We start from the raw sequence: 16,510 nt of genomic DNA on the forward strand, positions 1-16,510 counted from the left end.
TTGCGTGGAACTGGGTACTTATCTGTCGGCCGTACAGGTACCTATCATTGACCAAGAGCCACCTTGATTTTCCTCAGCTGCTGATGCGCAGTCATTCAACGTTTTATTTGAGCGCTGCAACTTAATATTCGACTGCTTTGGGACTCATCCTGCAAACAACTGAATTCAATTACATGAGTTACGCTTGCTGGGTTGCAACCCACGCATCAAAGTTAAAACACAGATAAGCACTGGCCGGGTCAGAGTCTCTGTCCTCAAAGCATTTTTTTTTTTTTTAAAGGAAGGAAACAGTCTTCCCACTTATCAGATCATTATCGGGTCAGATTAGATGGCCAAAACAGCAGAGCTCTGGAAGTAGTTTAAAATAATCCCACCATTTTTTGAAGTCTAACATTGCTATTACATGGAAAATTAAATTAATTAAATATATATATCTCTCTATATTTGTTATCGGTAAAGATTATGATTTGCTCCTGGGAAGCTTTCAAGTTTTACCAGTGGGTCTTTAACTCTCTTTTGACAAATGTTATTTCAGTATAAACAAGGGATATTTCTTTAAAAAGTAGTACTTTAACCTGTAGGTGTCCCTTTGCCTTATAAATAAATTAGAAAGCACTGAATAACTGCAATTGCAAAAGTACAAACACTTTATTACGATTGTGGTGAGTCAGACTGCCAGGATTTGGCAGCCCACAGTGTTCCTCAGCAGCAGAACAAAAGGGGATTTTTTAGGCGGATTTACTTTTGGTTCAGTAAAGGACAACATGATACTGTCTGTGCCATAATGAATCAAAACCTCAGTTAAACACAGGCGTAAGTAGTCAGACCACAATATTTTTTGCCTCATGTAATAAAAATGGACAAGAAGATTATCTATACTTCTAAGGCCTCTAATATGTATGCTCTGTCAATGTCTTCTGGATACAAAAACCAATAAAAGGAGTAAGATTATCTAGTTGTAGAACTACAAATCTGTTTTGCATGCAGCATATCCCCATAATACTTCAAGATCAGGAATTATTTTCTATTTTCCTCTTGAGTACAAGAGGTGTTCAGACAAAACAGTAAGTGGATTTTTTTAACACCTTCTCTAATTAAAAATATAAACCCTGTAGACCTAAGTATTGCATTCCCAACAAAATCTTTCATGTATTCAGAGCATGAAACACATTTTAAGAGAGACTCATTTTCCAGCTTCCCAATCATGATCTCATTTGGACTCGCAAACCGTTCCCACAGTAATTGATATTACAGCGCTCTGCTGTAATACAGTCTTCTGAGAGGGTGAGGAAAGTGTTCCAGTCCTACAGGGTATTTATGCTTTAATAATAAAAACATAGGAAAAACAGTTGCAAAGTATCAGCTCCTATTTCCTCTGCTGCCATGAAAAACCCAATCAGTTATTAGGGAGATGACTGAAGTCTTATTTCCAGAAACTTCCAAAGATGCCCACATCCATCATGAAATCCCTATCTAAAGGAGTCACCAGCAGTCTACAGATGATCCTTCAAGCAAAACATCATAAAATTATCAAACCATTCAGTAAAAGAAGTCAGACTATGTGTATGTGGGTGGGAAAAATTGCAACTGATAAAAAAATCAAGACTCTTCTTGGAAATGAAGCATAACAAATTTAACAATCTAGCCTTCTAAAATATAAAGAGGGTTGAACAACTCAGAGAAATATTACCATAACTGTTTCCCCTCCTCCAATTTCCACAGCATTAGAAGAACCTCCCCCAAAAATTAGGAACAGCAAATCGTCTGTACCAAATAACAAACCAAATGATAAATACCACTGCACATCTCTTCTGATGGCTATTTAAACACAATTCTGGAGCCAATTTACTTGAGATAAGATCATACGGATCAGTTACCAGAGAGAGTTTTCCTTATTCTCCAAAACCAATCCAGCTCCATCAGTGGCACCATCACTCAGCATTTCCGTACCAGCTAACAGTAATGAATTTCTGCCCCACAGGTCCATACCGCCATTAATATGCATGAGAGAAACCCAAAGATGTACTTTCTGCTCCCCTCCCAGAAAGCCATTAACTCAAGCTAACCTCCCAGAATTAATATGGGGTTGCTGCAAAATTAAAAAAATGAGGATGATCAGGCTATGTACCAAATACATTAGCAATACAGAAAGTAAAACAGAAAGTTGGTTTTCTTTGAAACGCCTTTGAGAAGTAAGAAAAACACCTCTTCCCCACACTTCTCACCCTAAATACATTCAGCCTAAACAACAGAAATATTGGTAAACTACTGGGTTCAGTTCAGTTGTATACTAGAACCAGCTGTTCTAAGTTCTCAGCACCAACTTAGGCCCCCCTGCATTTCCTGCAGACATTACTCCAGGCAGGACATGGGTCTTTGCACATCTTGCATCTGCCAGCAAAGCACAGACACAGTGGAAGTCGCAGGGCATCTGGAATAGGACATGATGCCTGTGTCGGGCAATTCAACCAAGCCATGCTCCAATTGTGTCCTAACCCCCAAATAAAGTTGTTCTTTGGAAGGTAACTGCAGTCCACTCTTGCCAAATTCTGGACTTCATCCCCCAAGAAATTTACACTTTTAGATTTACCACTTCATATGAGAATAAAAGCACAACAATGCATTCCCATGAAAATTCTGAAGATGGCTATAATAATTTGAGCTAGGAACTTAAAGTAACCGGGATAGTAAGCAGGAAGCCCTCTAACCTAATAGGAAACAATGCTGAGAAGTAGATACCTTAAACAGCATTATCCTGGAAGCTCAAGAGATGCCTATGTTATTAAGAAGGGTTTTAAAACCTTCAAGCCTCCCCGGGAGGAAAATACAAAGACATCCCTTTCACAAAGAGATGAGGGAAGGAGTCACACAATTTTGAAGTTCTGGATGAGAAGACGAGAGCACACCCCCGAGCACCATTTAGCAATTCAAGAGCATCAGTAAAGCAACCACGGAGGAAGTGCTGGGTGGTATGCTCTCTTCAAGCTAAAATGCTGGCTCACAACCACACCTCCATTTGACAGGGCACTGCCCTAGCCAACGGACTAGTTTCTCCCAGACCATTCCCAGTGAAGGTATGAAACTGAAGAATATTTACTGGATGAAAGAATGAAACACCGACAGCGATCAGATTTCCCTCACCTCAGACGAATGTCTTGATCACACAGGGCAGGAGTTGCTCTCCCTTTGGCCTAATTATTTTTTTTTTTCCCAAGTAACACAATTGCAGGTGAAATAAACATTTCCTACCACTATGGGACAGTTTATGAGATGCTGACTGTTGTACTTTCCTGGGAAGAGAGAGATGTGAGCTTAAGTTACTTCAAGCTGAAAAGGGGACATAGAAACAAGCTTTCCACTTCATGGGTAATTGATGCAACTAATGCACCATTGAATATAAAGAGAAGAGGGAGAGAGAAACATCATTGCAAACATTTCTTCCTTGAGTTTGAATAAATAGTTTACACTTCTTATTTATTTATAAGCAAAACAAGGTTTTCAAATCCAGGAAGATCATTCCTGTTTAAGGATGCCAAAGGCAGTTAGGCACAAGAGAGATGCCAGTCTCCAGAACAGTCACGGGGGTAACAGTGCTGGATGGATGCAGACGTGTAGCTCAGTGTACCTAATTTTCCCTACAGTAAAAACACAGACAGCAGCGTGCTTTCAGAAATGAGTTTTAAGAACACCATAGTTGGCTTTGAGGCATCTAATTGTAAAATAGGCCACTCAAATAATTTATGAATTCAGGCTGCAATTCAACAGGGAGAAGATTTTTCCTCCAAAATATCATATATTATACATACATATATAAATAAAAGGCTTCTAATAGCTACTTAAATTTTAAGTAAAGCCCATGCGTATCAGAGAGCTATAGGACAGTGCAGAACAGCTGTTATCTAAAATGTCAGCATAAGTCCACAGACCCCTTTAAAAACACCGAACTACCTCCAGAGCATTATTAAATTGTGAAAACTCCAATGCCCAGATATGACTCAATCTTTCAGAGCGCACCACAGATAAACACGTGACCAAACGCAACATCCCAATATATTCCATTCCATGTTCCATATATGACACCTCCCATGACATGTCAATGCTGTTCAACAGATCTGAGGGCGACAAGTTTATGAATCACATTTATTAACTCAAAACTCTGACAAAGAAAGAGTGGCAGTAGTGATAGACATAAATAACATCACAAGTTGCATTGCTAGTGGAACCTTCAAAATTAATTTTTCACATTTTACAACCTTGACAAATTCCTTACACAGATTTATTTAAAAAATAACTCTCAGACTTAGGCATTAGCTTCATCTTTTGCACTGCCATTTATCTAATCCATGATTTTAAAAATCAACTTGTATATTCCACTTCAAACAGGCCTTCCTTTGTAAGTATTATCATTGACAGGGAAAAAAAAATAGGGCAAAATTCACAGAAAGTTCCCATAGCTCACTAGTTACGCAGTCTATGGACAAGTTGGTAAAGTAGGTAAGAATATTTCAGCTGGTGGTGAGCAAAGTTAATTATTCTTGAACTAAGTCTGTAAGGTATGGAAGATGTGAAGACTCATAAGACTATTTCTAAACATTTTAAATCCATAATAATAAATACAAATCTTTTAAGCACCTGTGTGTCACTGCTGCCCTAGTTCATATGCATCCTACAAGATATTTGTCCTGTATCTGCTATTTTTCAGGTACAAGCCACTACTGCTACCAAATCAAGAACTTGTATCAAACAGTATATAGAGATGGAAAATAAGACACATGTATTTCATTTTAATTGCAAGTGTAGATTGGAATTCTGTGAAAGCAGAGGAACGGTAAAATGTGTACTTCACAAGAATTAGGACCTATACAACTCCCATCATTCACATTGCTCTCATCATTATTCATACATGAATGCATAGCAGCTTCTATTACAATTTTAATTTAAACAGCAAAATTCAAATTTATGACTCCATTTTTTGCAGCTCTCAAGCTGTCCCGTATTTTAAATATTGTAATTCATGCTTCTCAAACTGTTTTCTCAGATTTAATGTTACTGCTTTGCATTCATAGATAACGTAAGTAGAAGGCACTGCTAAAAGAATGATTGATAATACTGAAACAGATCCAAATACATACTGAATTCAGTACACAGGAAATACTATGAGGTTTTGGCTCCTTCAAATTGATACATACTATTACTATGCATATTCCTCTGCCCACTGATACTATAACTTGCATTGACATAGTAAGTTTGTTTCCAAGGATTTAATAGGAGACCTAATGATGTCTGGATTGTATACAGGTTTTGGATTTAGAATATTATTTTTCTGTTTTGTATAAAATGTGAACTGAATGATCAAGTTAATGTGCTACTGCACCTAGTACTAAAGAATGTGATTCCACAAAACTATTTTACAGTTTCTCTAAAAACTCCAATTAAAAGGTTATTTGGAAATACATATAATCAATTCAGGACGTCTTATTTATAGTATCTGTACACCTACAGTTTCTGTTATATAGTTTCTGTTAAGGTAGAATTGTTATTCATCTAAATAATGTCTAGTATTTTTATATACATTTTCATCACTCATTTTGTATAACATGTAACCCATGTAAATCTGCAACACACTGCACATGCAAATCCCTGACGTCTGTGAGACTACCATAGTGCTGAGGACAAGATATTTTAGGCTGACAAAACAGTGTCAAAAATTATGTCATGAAGACAAGCTAAGCACACTAACAATGAATTATCTTCCCAGCACTGTAAAATTCACTAACAGGCTCACTACTATGGCAAAATGACATCTGCTGACAGTAACTATATAGTAGTACCCAAGATCTTCACCATTTTTCCTCTGTGAATTAACCAAGTATTTTTTATTCTAATTACTGGCATACGTTGCCTTTTTAATGACTTGTGACTTGCTTATTTTCTGTTTTTAATAAAGAACTAGTTCACAGGCATATGTGACTGCAAAACAGTAGATGAGAGTAGTGAAAAAGTACAGAGCAGTATACAGTAAAATAATGGACAGTCATTAAGAAACCATGCGAATAATTCAGAAAGCCTCTCTTATACTTGCCATAGTTTATAGTTTCAAGTGAAACCTTAATGATCAGATACATTATACTACAGTGGTTCAAAATGCAGCTGAAGAATCTTATTCTTAGTTGCTACTCTATGCTTTTTATAAATTTAAATTAAACCCTTTATGCTAGTCTCAGTCTGTAATTTCATTAAAACATTTTGTGAGTTGTTTAACTTTATGATTTGTTTGCTTTTATTTCAGGCCTCGTGTGTGGAGGGGTGGTTTACAAGAATGCAGAAAGAAGAATCCAACATGAGAAATGACAAAATTTATTCCCTAAAAAAAATAATAAAACAGCCTTGCCAATGTATAATTTTTCTTTATATCTTAAAAAAGATATAAAACTTAGCATAACTGAGAAAAGGGAAGTATCAACTTAGTTCTCTGTGTAATATGAGTTGGGGTATTTTTGTAGACCAATGCTGAGCATGTAAAATTCTTTGCCCACAAGGCAACCTCCTGTCACAACTGCATTTCATTCCAGATCTCCCCACCTAAGCGTTCACAGTCAAAGTCATTTTTATTTTTTTTCTGACCTTGCAGATGGCAAGAATAGGAGAAGGAAAGCAAAGCAAAAACATCCCTATCCCCCTCAATTTTCCTTTTCCACATGCACACACAAACTGCCCTTAGGAGCTGGTAAACAAAAACAGAGTGCAAAGATTGTCTGTATGGAAATCAAGGACTACCAGAACAGGCTGGAAACCAACACACATCACAACCCTCAGCAAGTTATTAGCAACAATGCTGAAAGAATGGGAAGTTAAAAGTGCTTCTGGTGAATTATGGAACATTTGATTTTATACACTGGCATCATACATTACCAGGGCCTTAGCAGAACAAAACCCAGATAAATAAGTCCGAAGCTTAACTGTCTTGAAATTAAGTTAGGGGGAAAAAAAAAAAAAAAAAAAGGCAGAAATGCTTGTGTGGTGTCTGTTCAGAGATTCAAACGATGAGATGAATTTAACATTGCAGAACATGTTTTCCATCTGCTCTCTCTCATGCCTAGCCTTCACAATGGCACATCCTTCTAGAAACAGTGCTCACAGCACTCTGCATCCAACCATCTCCAGCAGCTGAAAGTTTTCCCTAATAACCGAAGTTGTGAATTTGAACCCCCCTTGTCTCCAACCTCGAGCAAGGGCATACTTAATCCAGAGAAGGGCTACAGCCTTTTTATTTGATTGATTGATTGATTGATTGATTGATACCCTCAGCCCCGTTACAGCTCATCCTGGCACCTGGGCCCACAGGGAGCCAGGTGCCCACAGCACCCCGGCGTGATGGGGGTCCCTGAGGAAGAAATAGGAGCTCCTTTAGGGGCTGAGGCAGCGATGAGAGCTCAGGCATGGTCCTTTTGGGGCCGAGGAAAAAAAGCCTCTCCCCGAGCTGAGGCTAAGATCTACCAGAAAAACGTTTTACCACGGGGGAAGGGAAAGCAAAGCGTGGCCCTGGTGCCCCGTAACCCCACTGGAGGCCGCTGGAGCCGGTGCTTTTTGAGGCAACAGTTGGCCGCCTCCCCGCCGGCAGCCCCCCCACCCCTCTGCCCCCCGAGGCTGGCAGCAGGAGGGCAGGGAACGGGGGGCGGCCGCAGGGAGCTGGGCTGAGGGAGTGGGGCACAAGGGCGGCGGCGAGGAGGAAGGCAACCCCCGATCTGAGATGAGAAAGATAAAAATAAAACCACCACAAAACAACGCAGGGGCTGCAGAGCCTCCCGTCTCCCAGCAGGGCGCTGCGGGGGCGGCTTCTCCCTTCCCTCCCCCTTACTCCCCCAATCTTTTCCCCCCCAGAGAACGGGGCGCCGCCTTCCCCCACCGGCGGCCAGCCGCAGCCCCCGAGCCGCCTTACCTGAGCTGCCCGTCGCCGCTGGCCGCTGCGGGGACCCTCGTCCATCCCCCGAGCCTCAGAGACAGCCGGCGGCGCGGCCCAGCCCGGCCCGGCCCAGCCCAGCCCAGCCCCGCGCCACACTCGCAGGCCCGCCCCGCGGTGGCTGCGTGCGGCTGCCGCCAGCCGCCGGCCCCGGCCGGGCGCGGTTCCCCCCCCCCGGACCCGCCTCCCGCTGCTGAAGGAGGGCTGTGAGCCCCTCAATGTCTCCCCACCGGGCTGTGTAGGGTCACAAGAGGGAGGAGGAAAAGAGGATGAAGCCTTCCCCCCCAGTGGAGGGTGGGGAAGGGGCGGCAGGGCGCGGGGGCAGAGGAGGCGGCGCGGTTTGAGATCAGGAGAAGAGGGAGAAGGAGGGTGAGGGGGGCACCCTGCCTCTGCACAGACCTCACCCGGGGAGATTCGTGCTCCACACGTACCCCCCAGCCCAGCCCAGAAGGGCAGGGACACCCGGCGGTGTCACCCCTGAAGCCACTGAGGAGCGGCCCCCACCCGCCCTCTTCCTCTCAGCGACAGCGGCTTTGACCCAAATCAGCCCTGTTTCGACCCAAATCAGCCCCGTATCGACCCCAAACCGCTCCATTTCGACCCAAATCTGCCCTGTTTGTACCCAATTCTGCCCCGTTTCTCACAGTTGCCAGCCCGTCCCCTTCTCCTTTGTGGGCTTTTGACTCTTGTTGTGTGTGTGAATGCTTGAGTTCAGCTGGGCTGCAAAGACATTTTGTGTGTGTGTGTGTGTGTGTGCATTTCTGACTTCGCAGAAGGCAGTACTTCCTCAAGATGTCAAAACCAGATCTGAGTCCATTCACAGCTCGTGAAAATACTTTGTACTTCCTCTTACTGTTTGGAGGGTTAAGTAAGGTTAAAGTTGTAAAAGTGGCTATGCGATGCTTGGTTTCCCCCTTCCCCAAAAGCCAGTCTATGAGTCATTTACAGGAAGAAAGAAAAAAAAAATCTCCTACAAGTAACTATTGGAAGTACAGTATAGAAATACCAGGTTATTTATTCTTCACATCGGGGTTTTGCTTACTGAGCTCTGTAGATGTGAGACGCTGCAAGGCTGACCACAAAGCCATTGTAACACCATTGTCAGTGCACCCAGGGTTCACAGCTTTGGGAAAATGTGTCAGAGAAAAAGGGCCTCTGTGCACTGAGCAGGTGTGATGCTCTTGAACAAGGCAAGTTTTGCAGTGTTGTGGAGCAGAGTGGCTTGGTAGAGCTGCGAGCATGTAGGATCTGCTGCTGACTTGAACCTCTGGCCTTTCACACCAAGTCAGCAGAGCAGCAACACTTACATGCCCAAACTTGTTGTCTTTACCCAGGCTGTGGTCAGATATCCTTGAACTGTTCTCTTTTGGTCTGAAAATTCCAAATTTTCTTGTCAGAAAATAATTCAAGGGACAGAACTGGTCTATTAAAAGGCTTAGTCTTTGTTACAGCGGCACGTATTTAATACAGCTATCCTTACAGCACCCGGCTTAGTGGAACACTAAACTGCTGGCTTGCATTTTTTTATCCGCAAGTCTCAAAAGTACCTTTTAAAAAAAGTAAAAAGCATTGCTCCACTTTCAAGCAGGAAGAACAGTCACGTGGAAAACTTGAACCAGGAGAGAGAACTGAACCTCAGATTCACAGCTAGCAACCCTTTTCCTTGCTTATTTTTCTGGGGCATGTGTTCTGACCACTGTATAATGGACACGTCTTTAACTGGTTGCTGTTACAAAAAGAAATAGCTGTCTACCACCACTGGTAAATACTCCCGTTCTGTTAGTGTGTGTTACATATGCTCTCAGAATGCCTGCACTGAATGCAGCTGGAACTTAGCCAGAAGAATATTTTGATTCTGGATGCTGATAGTATTTAGGAATTAGATATGTCCAACTTTTAAATTCTGTCAAAACAAAGGGACTGTTATATATTGATGAAATGAGCTGTAGAACATCTACCCAGCTTTAGCGTCATATACTGCCGTAAGACTGAAGTTGAACAGCCTTTAGGGGGAACGGCAGTTGAGTGATAGATTTCAGATTCTCAACTTTGGACAATGACGTTACAGACCAGGAATTAATTGTTTAGTCAGCTACTTGTGTATTGGCAATACCACAGTAACTATCTGTGTGAAACTGCTATGCCAATGCAGATGTGAGACAAATTCAATTTGGGACACATTTGGTAGGATTCAGATTCCTAAATAAAGCTCTTTCTTATCATTTGGACTCTACGAGGTGTCTTATATAGTGCCCAGCTTTTGCTCAGAAAAGGTGCAAAATTCTTACAAAGTTCCATCTCATATCTACCAGCTGCATGCCAGTACCTCAAACACCCTAAACTTTTTTTTTGATTTAAGGATGTGCTTGCATTTAGGCAGGTAAATTGTACCTCTAAAATTAGGTATGCAGACACTTACATGATCTTAGACATCGGTCAGGTGTCTAAACTCCCACTACAGTCAGTAGTAGTGTCTGGTTCTGGTACTTTCATATGGGTGTCTCAAGCATCACAAGAAGCAGTCAGGTGCCTACCGGGTAGCGATGATATGGACCAGCTGCTACAAAGCTGTGTTATCACAGCTCAAAGCTACCCAGGCTCCACTGAGCCAAGACCTGAAGGGGTAAGCAGGAATATGCAGGGCATTTCAAGATGCCCTTGGTTATCTTGCTTTGTTTTCTGCCACTCTTATAGAAGCATGCAGGTCTCTTCTAGGTCCTATGACCCATACAGGTAGCTCAGACAACTCAAGATACCCACTGCTGCAGAAGTCAATCTGTCTTCACTGCAATGGAAATTTCAATCCCTAGCTGAAGACAACTGCATACAGACAACAAAAATTTGGAAGTTTGAATCTTACATTGAATCCTATCCAAATCAATTTGCTATCTTAAATCTCAGGGGAATTTAACACATTTTATTGCACAGTTATGACAATGTATATGCAACCAGTAGTCATGGCTTAACTGAACATTGTAGCATAGCACCAATAACACATTTTTTAGATGCTGTCTGTATTTTGAAAGATAACATAGAGGTCTTTCTTTCTTTCTTTCTTTCTTTCTTTCTTTCTTTCTTTCTTTCTTTCTTTCTTTCTTTCTTTCTTTCTTTCTTTCTTTCTTTCTTTTAAATGGGAATGATCAAGTCACAAAATCATAGAATCATAGAATCATTAAGGTTGGAAAACACGTCTAAGATCATCTAGTCTAACTGCCCACCTCCCACCAATGTCACCCACTAAACCATGTCCCTAAGCACCACGTCCAACCTTTCCTTGAACACCCCCAGGGGTGGTGACACCACCACTTCCCTGGGCAACCCATTCTGATGCCTGACTACTCTTTCTAAGAAAAAATGTCTCCTAATTTCCAACCTAAACTTCCCCTGGCACAACTTGAGGCCATTCCCTCTAGTTCTATTGCTAGTTATCTGGGAGAAGAGGCTGACCCCCAGCTCCCCACACCTTCCATTCAGATAACTGTAGAGAACAATAAGGTCTCCCCTGAGCCTCCTCTTCTCCAGACTAAACAACCCCAGTTCCCTCAGCTGCTCCTCATAAGACTTATGTCAGAGACTTATGTCAAGGCTTTTGGATAAGTCATCCACAAAGTTAGCAAATATTTGAATGACTATCTACCTAGGACAGTGTAGCCTTCTGTAGAGAGCACAGTGCCTTAAAAGTTTGAAACTCAAGGTTTTAGGCAGAATTGCGCTAACAATCATCTATCTAGATGCAAACAGTGGCCTTGGAACAGATGGAAAAGTGAGTTCTCTGCTTTTAATATTTGACTTGCCAAGAAGAAGTAATAGATTTATCTAGCAGTTTTCTCAAGTATTTAATGAAGGGGTTGCTTTGTGGAATAAAAGGACATCTTTCTTAATATTCATTTTAACTCTGTACAGACTGCCATGAAGGAGGTTAATACAAACAGCATTCTTAGAAAGAAGGGTTTTGCACCCACTTCAGAGATTACCAAATTCAAAGGAGAGTCTCTTCAATTTCAGCGGCCATTGAATCAGCCCCTTAATCACCTCCTCCATCTGGAAGTACTTTATTTTTGTGGTTAATGCAGAAAAAAAAAAAAAAAGGATAATGCTAATATATTCTATGAAGTAAATTGTATGAATATTCAGTATGATCCTGTCATCACTTGCATAATTCATGGTACCACTGATACTGTTTGGAATTGTAGCTGTTCATCACTTATGAAGACAATCCTCTCTACAGTTCTGGAATTTAGGGACATAATTTTCTGAGTTATGAGTTATACTGCTCAAAATTAGGAGTAAAAACCGTAGATGAGACATAACAAACCAAATAAATAAATGAAGAGGTGGTGGTGGGGAGGAGTTAATCTGTCATTTTATGAGTCTGAATTGTGTCTGAAATTGTTTCCTACCAGAGAAATGTGCTGCTGTGGTTTGTCAGCTTATTTTTCTCTCCTCGCAAAGAATCTTCTATTAGTAAGTGGGCAGAGAAAACTTCTGCTTCTCAGTTGTTGTGGATATCTTCTGCTTGAAGAGCCTGCTTTCTCAACATGCATTGAGCCTTCATTGGAAATCCCCTGTTTATTTCTCGCATCAGCTGATGAAAGAAATTAGCAGAAGCATGGGCAGACAGCCCTTTGCTGGCAAAGGGCCAGCCACTGGAGATTACAGCAGCTACACTGATCACAAAAATATAGGAGTCCCCACGGAATACAGCTGGAAATCTGACTTTGTTTACCTATTTGAAACTCAATATGTTGAAAATATAATCCTCTTTATAATGCATGTACACACCTTAAAGAGGTATACAATAAAATGTATTTGTTATATATCTTAAGTACATGTATATTCATTAGGCATTCAATGCAGACAATCTTCATTGTCGGTCTTACACAAATTAAACAACTTTTCTCAAGAAAGTGATATGATTAAGCTTCTGGTATAGGCTTTTAAAGGTATCAATATTCATGTATGCAATTTAAAAACAGTTGAGATTTATGAAATATATTGCTTAAAGTAAAAAGTAATTTTACTTTTGTCATTTTTGACCAAGTCAGAATAATATACATGTACATTAAATAATGAGACTTTGATTATGTAATTGAATAGGAATGTGGTAAAACCCTAGGATATTTTTTGGGCACAGTTCTCAGCTGTAAACAACTTATCCAAATATACACAGGCAAACCATAATAATAGTGTCCCTATACACTGATACATGCTTATTGGTAACACTATAACACTAAAAATCATAAAAATTAATAACAAGAAACTTATCTTTTAAATTCAAAAGTTTATCAAGTAGCTAACATAGAATATTTACTCATTCTATATTCTTCTTCTACAATGAAACTGCAGAGTAGTGGAATTATATTGTACAAAACAAAACAAAAAAAAAGTTCAGATTTTCTTGAAATAATATTCCTAATGAAAAATTAATAGCAATAATTGCAATAGCTCACCAGATATGTAACATTGCATTTATCACTATTAATGTTAATAAGAAAATGTCTAAGTAGCAAACTATTTTAAGCTGGTTGGCACAAACCCATTTTCATTTGCATCTAGCAAGATGTATCCTGGCAACCATATATTTTTGGATTTGTAACAATTTATTCTATTCATTTTATGCAAATGAGGTAACCAATACTGCAAGAATCATGAGAATTCAAGATGGATAACTTGGATAACATCGTTCAGAGCTATATATAGATGACAAGGAGTGATATGTGAGTAATATATGTATATATTTAACAATCTATTGAACATTTCTTTCCATGTACCTACCCAGCTAAGGGGTTTATCTTGCACAATTCACATACTTTTATTGCAAAATAAAGCAGTAGCAACCCAAGCTGTGTCCTGTGAAGTAATGATTATCACACACCACAGTCATGATTCTGTTTTGTTCTTTTTGGGGTTGAAAATGCTGCATGTTTCCCAGCCTCATACAGAGTTTAATCAACTGGAGGGAGGAGGAAGAGCAAAGGCTCTAGCTGTTGACCGCATCTATGCATGCTGACTTGATAACTTGATAAGTTAACACAGTATCTAGAGCAAACATGAAGCTGAAGCTATATATGGAGTTTCTATCTTATTGTGTGCAAGTGTCATTGAAAGGACACATAAGAAAACTTTTGGTTTCGGTGCATATGTGTGAATGATTTCAATGCATTTGCTATAGGATTAGATTACAGCAACCTGTGCATCTTCAGTACATTCTAGTATCATCAAAACCTTGTTTGATTAGAGATTATCTAAGGTGTTCAGCTGGAACAAAGCTCCGCTTATAGAAATGCAGAGTGTATAATGCCATCATAAGAACAAAATGCTTATAAAAATCATTAATTCTTCTTAAACAGGCTCTTTGCCTCAGTCCTCACTGCCAGTCTGGCTTCCCACGTTTCTTGAGTCCCTGAACCTCTAAGCAGGGTCTGCAGTAGCAAAGTCCCTCCCACTGTACAAGAACAGCAGGTTTGAGACCACCTGCAGAACCTGAACAGGAACAAGTCCATGGGGCCAATAACATGCATTACAGGATCCTGAGGGAACTGGCTGATGTAGTGGCAAAACTCTTTCCATCATATTCAAAAAGTCCTGGTAGTCAGGTGAACTCCCTGGTGACTGAAAAAAAGTGAAACATCACTCCGATTTTTAAAAAGGGTAGAAAGGAAGATCTGAGGAACTACAGACCATCGAGCCTTCCTCTGTACTTGGGAAGATCATGGAACAGGTCCTCTTGGGAGCAACGTTAAGGCACATGAAGAACAAGGAGGTGATCTAAGACAGCCAGCATGGCTTCCCCAAGGGCAAATCATGCCTGACCAATCTGCAGTCTTTCTATGATGGAGTGACTGCATCAGTTGACAAAAGAAGACTGACCAATGTCATCTACCTGGACTTCTGTAAGACCTTTGACACAGATCCAAATGACATCCTGGTCTCCAAATTGGAGAGAGACAGATTTGATGGGTGGACCAGTCAGTGGATATAGAATTGTCTGGATGGCCTCAGCCAGAGATTTGCAGTCAACAGCTCTATGTCCAGATGGAGGTTGGTGACAAGTGGCGTCCCTCAGGGGTCTGTCCTGGGACCGGTGCTTTTTATCAGTGACATAGGCAGTGGGATCAAGTGCACCCTTGGCAAGTTTGCAGATGACACTAAGCTGAGTGGTGCAGTTGATCCAACTGAAGGAAGGGATGCCATCCAAAGGGGCCTGGACAAGCTTGAAAAGTGGGCCCAAATGAACCTAACGAGGTTCAACAAGTCCAAGTCCAAGTTTCTGCACCTGGGTTGGGGCAATCCCAGACAGGATTACAGACTGGGGGAAGAACTCATTAAGAGCAGCCCTGCAGAGAAGGACTTGGGGGTTTTGGTGGGCAAAAAGGTCAACATGATCCAGCAGTGTGTGCTTGCATCCCAGAAAGCCAACTGCATCCTGGGCTGCATCAGCAGAGGAGTGGCCAGCAGGGAGAGGAGATGACTGTCCCACTCTGCCCTACCCTTGCGAGGTCCCACTTGAAGCACTGCATCCAGGTCTGGGGCACCCAGCACAAGCAGGGCATGACCTGTTAGAGTGGGTCCACAGGAGGGCAAAGAAGCTAAACAGAGGGCTGGAGCACCTCTCCTTTGAAGTAAGTCTGAGAGATCTGGGGATGTTCAGTCTGGAGAAGACTCCAAGGAGACCTCATTGCAACCTTTCAGTACTTGAGGGGGCTTATAAAAAAGATGTAAAGCAACTTTTTACATGGGCAGATAGTGATAGGACAAAGGAGAATGGTTTTAAACTAAGAGGGAGATTTAGATCAAATGTTAGGAGGAAATTCTTCACCCAGAGGGTGGTGTTGGACTTGGGGGTTTTGGTTGGTGAGAAGCTCAATAAGAACTGTATGCACACTAATGTGTACTTGCAGCCCATAAAGCCAAACACATCCTGGGCTGCGTTAAAAGAATCGTGGCCAGCAGGTTGAGGGAGGTGATTCTCCCCTTCTACTCTACACTTGTGAGAACCCACCTGAAGTGCTGTGTTCAGCTCTGGGGCCTCCAGCCCAAGAAGGACATGGAATTGAATCCAGAAGAGGGTTGTGAAGATGATCAGAGGGCTGGAGCACCTCTTCCATGAAGAAAGGCTGATAGAGTTGGGATTGTTTAGCCTGGAGAAGAGAAGGCTCCAGCAAGACTTTATAGTGGCCTTCCAATACCTAAAGGGGGCCCACAGGAAAGCTGGTGAGGGACTTTTTACAAGGGCACATAGTGATAGGACAAGGGGTAGTGGATTTAAATTAAAATAGGGTAGATTCAGATTAGGTATAATGAAGAAATTCTTCACTATGAGGGTGGTGAGGCACTGGCACAGGTTGCTCAGAGAAGCTGTGGGTGCCCCAGCCCTGGAAGTGTTCAAGGCCAGGCTGGATGGGACTTTGAGCAACCTGGTTGGTTGGGAGGTGTCCCTGTCCAGAGCAGAGGGGTTGGAATTAGGTGATCTTTAAGGTCCCTTTCAACCCAAACTATTCCATGATTCTATGAAATACCGTATTGAATGAATTCTTTATGCTGAAGATC

At 41.5% G+C, this 16,510-nt stretch overlaps 1 protein-coding gene across 8 annotated transcripts in view; it reads right to left on the reverse strand.

Annotated features, from left to right (window-relative positions):
- CYRIA (CYFIP related Rac1 interactor A) overlaps positions 1 to 8,137 on the reverse strand; it is a 57,798-nt gene extending 49,661 nt beyond the window's left edge. For 3 of the 8 annotated variants that reach the window (XM_068678639.1, XM_068678637.1, XM_068678638.1), the window contains exon 1: positions 7,940 to 8,131. The gene's annotated coding sequence lies outside the window, so the exon portion shown is untranslated. Of the gene's footprint in view, positions 1 to 7,939 lie in introns of all 8 variants that reach the window. The other 5 variants (XM_068678632.1, XM_068678633.1, XM_068678631.1 and 2 more) reach the window with 4 other exon arrangements.
- Between the last annotated feature and the right edge of the window lie 8,373 nt (positions 8,138 to 16,510).

The sequence above is a fragment of the Anas acuta genome, chromosome 3 (genome assembly GCF_963932015.1).
Source record: "Anas acuta chromosome 3, bAnaAcu1.1, whole genome shotgun sequence".
Classification (NCBI taxonomy): Eukaryota; Metazoa; Chordata; class Aves; order Anseriformes; family Anatidae; genus Anas; species Anas acuta.